The following is a 3,562-nucleotide window of genomic DNA, read 5'->3' as shown; positions in this document are numbered from 1 at the left end:
GCTCTTGGTTTTGTTGATTCTTTCAAAGATTCTTTTTGTTTCTATGTGGTCTATTTCTGCCCTAAGTTTGATTATTTCTTGCCCTCTATTCCTTTTGGGTGTATCTGCTTCCTTTTGTACTAGAACTTTCATCTGTGCTGTCTGGATGCTAGTGTATGCTCTCCCAGTTTCTTTTTGGAAGCACTCAGAGCTATGAGTTTTCCTCTCAGTACTGCTTTCATTGTATCCCATAGGTTTGGGTATGTCATATTTTCATTTTCATTGAATTCTAGAAAATCCCTAATTTCTTTTTTTATTTCTTCTTTGACCTTGCTATCATTTAATAGAGCATTGCTTAGTTTCCATGTGTATATGGGCTTTTTGTTGTCTTTGTTGTTATTAAAGACCAGCCTTAGACAATGGTGATCAGAGAGGATGCATGGGAGTATTTCAAGAAAACATCTGCAGGAATCACTCTTCCTGACCTCAAGCTATATTACAAGGCAATTGTGCGGAAAACTCCCTGGTACTGGTACAGAAATAGGCACTTGGATCAATGGAGTAGAATAGGAGATCCAGAAATGAACCCTCACATATATGGTCACCTGATTTTTGACAAAGGAGCTGTAAACATTCAATGGAAAAAGGACAGCATATTCAATAAATGGTGTTGTTTCAACTGGCACTCAGCATGCAGAAGAATGAAAATAGACCCTTTCTTATCTCCTTGTACAAAGTTGAAGTGGAAGTAGATCAAAGATCTCCACATTAAACCAGGTACACTGAAACCATTAGATGAGAAAGTAGGGATAAATTTAGAACATATAGGCACAGGAGAAAATTTCCTGAACATAACAACAAGGGTTCATGACCTAAGGTCAAAGATTGACAAATGGAACTTAATGAGATTGCAAAGTTTCTGTAAGGCTAAGGACACTGTTTAGAAAACAAAACAGCAGCCAACAGAGTGGGAAAAGATCTTTATCAACCCCACATCAGATAGAGGCCTAATATCCAAGGTATACAAAGAACTCAAGAAGGTAGACACCAGAGAATCAAACAACCCTATTAAAAATGGGGTTTAGAGCTAAACAAAAAGTTCTCAATTGAGGAATATCGAATGGCTGAGAAGCATCTAAGGAAATGCTCAACATCATTATCCATCTGGGAAATGCAAATCAAAACAACTCTGAGATTCCACCTCACACTAGTCAGATTGGCCAAGGTCAAAAATTTAGATGGCAGTAGATGCTGATAAGGATGTTGAGAAAGAGGAACAGTTCTCCACTGTTGGTGCTGTTGTAAACTGCTACAACTACTCTGGAAATATGTCTTCCGATTCCTCAGAAAATTGGATATAGTACTACCTGAAGACCCAGTTATTTCACTTCTGAGCATATACCCCATAGAAACTAATATACCACAAAGACACATGCACCACAATGTTCATAGCAGCTCTATTTATAATAGCCAGATCTGGAAAGAACCCAGATGTCCTTCAGTAGATGAATGAATACAAAAAATTGTGGTACATTTACACAATGGAGTTCTACTCAGCTATCAGAAACAATGACTTTATGAAATTAAGAAAATGAATGCTTCTAGAGAATATCATTCTGAGTGAGGTAACCCAGTCACAAAAAATAGACATAATATGCAGGCACTGATTATTGGATTCTAACCCCAGAAAGCTCAAAACACCCCAGAAACAACTCACAGACTGTGTAAAGTTAAAGAAAAGAAAAGGAAAAAAAAGAAAATAGAAAAAACTATTATGCTTAGTCCTTACACACCAAGAAAACTTGGACTAATTCCAGGTTACATCTTGTTTTACACGTACTTTATGCTCATTATAACTAGTAAGATCTTAATGCACACTATCAAACCTTAAAAAAGAAACAAGCGGCAGGAACATGGCGGGGTCGGTGACCGACAGCGACGCCGTGGTGAAACTTGATGATGGGCACTTAAACAACTCCCTGGGTTCTCCAGTTCAAGCCGATTGTGTACTTCCCACGACTGATAGTTCCATTTTGTGGGCACATTAAAGGTGGCATGAGACCAGGCAAGAAGGTATTAGTGATGGGCATCGTAGATCTCAACCCGGAAAGCTTCGCCATCAGCTTGACCTGTGGTGACTCTGAAGATCCTCCTGCTGATGTGGCAATCGAACTCAAAGCTGTGTTCACAGACCGGCAGCTCCTCAGAAACTCTTGTATATCAGGGGAAAGAGGCGAAGAGCAGTCGGCAATCCCTTACTTCCCATTCATCCCAGACCAACCGTTCAGGGTGGAGATTCTTTGTGAGCACCCACGTTTCAGAGTGTTTGTGGATGGACACCAACTTTTTGATTTTTACCACCGTATTCAAACATTATCTGTAATTGACACCATAAAGATCAATGGGGACCTCCAGATCACCAAACTTGGCTGATGTCTGAAGCACTTCTATTGCAAATATGATCGATCAGGTGCCACATCTACAGGACTGTCTGAAAGAAGTATCCTAGGGAGATCTGGAGACTCAAAGAGATAACAAAACAAAGGCAGACTTCACCATCTCTGTCTGTGCAGCTGAAGTTCAGGATGACAACTTCATCTGTGTTTTGCCCAGAAGAAGATAGCTCACAAGAAAAATACTGAGCCACTATTATGCCCAGAACAAAGTAATAATATATCTGTGCTGGATTTTATTCAGACTAAACTAAAATGGACTTGTGATGGTTTGTGATTTGGTAGCAATTACTTATCATTGCAAAACAAGGTGATACTTAGAAGCAAACATGCTAAAGACCTTACAAACAGCAACGGTACATCAACGCCAATGCGTTTCTGCACTAAAGTGGAATTGCGTAGCACAACCGACATTTTGGTCAGGGTATTTACATAGAATGTAGATTGTGCGGGGTTCGCTTTTTATGTTTTCTTGGGGGTCGTTTTGTTTTTTTGTTGTTTTGTTTCGTTTCTTAGCACAGCATCATGTTACCTTGGATTTTTAAGCGTTCTCAATTAATTTATTTATATTTAGTATCTGTATTAATGTATTAGAGAATGAGCAATGTCTACAAATTATTAACATAGGTCTGATGGGGAAATTATGTATTACAAGCATAAAATAAGTGAATTTTTACCTTGAAGAATTTGAGCATATTCTCCTTACCCCTCAAGTTTGGCTTCTTAATATAAATTGCTATAAATGCTTTTGGGGAAATTTTTGCAACACTTCGATAAAACTCTAAAGTTCTTGTCGATGATATGAACTTTTGTTTGCATTGCTTTTCCTCCTTCCTGTGAAGTAGCACAGTATTGGCTTCCTTACTTAGATTTACATAATAGCTCATTAAGTTGATATTAAACTAATGAAAAGCATATAAGAGGTGATCGCATAGACAGCTTTTAAAATAACTATATATCAGTTTTTAATAGTATGCTATGAAAATGATTCCAGAATGCAGTGTAAAGCAGAAGCAAGTTGCCCCAAACTACTTACTGAGAAATAATTTATATCAACCTAGGCTGTTAGCTCATTGTATAATTTTTCTTCTGAGACCCTCCCTAAGGATCCCTAAGCAATGCCTTTGGAG

General features: G+C 38.2%; 1 pseudogene across 1 annotated transcript; it reads left to right on the top strand.

Moving 5' to 3' along the window:
* The first annotated feature begins 1,892 nt into the window (after window positions 1-1,892).
* On the top strand, window positions 1,893-2,412 carry LOC308415510 (galectin-related protein-like; annotated as a pseudogene). Its single transcript has one exon. The product of its transcript is annotated as a galectin-related protein-like (transcript).
* Window positions 2,413-3,562: the final 1,150 nt, after the last annotated feature.

The sequence above is a fragment of the Micromys minutus genome (genome assembly GCF_963924665.1).
Source record: "Micromys minutus genome assembly, chromosome: X".
NCBI lineage: Eukaryota > Metazoa > Chordata > Mammalia > Rodentia > Muridae > Micromys > Micromys minutus.
Note: the sequence above shows the minus strand (reverse complement) of the source record. Positions and strands in the feature narration are given on the sequence as shown.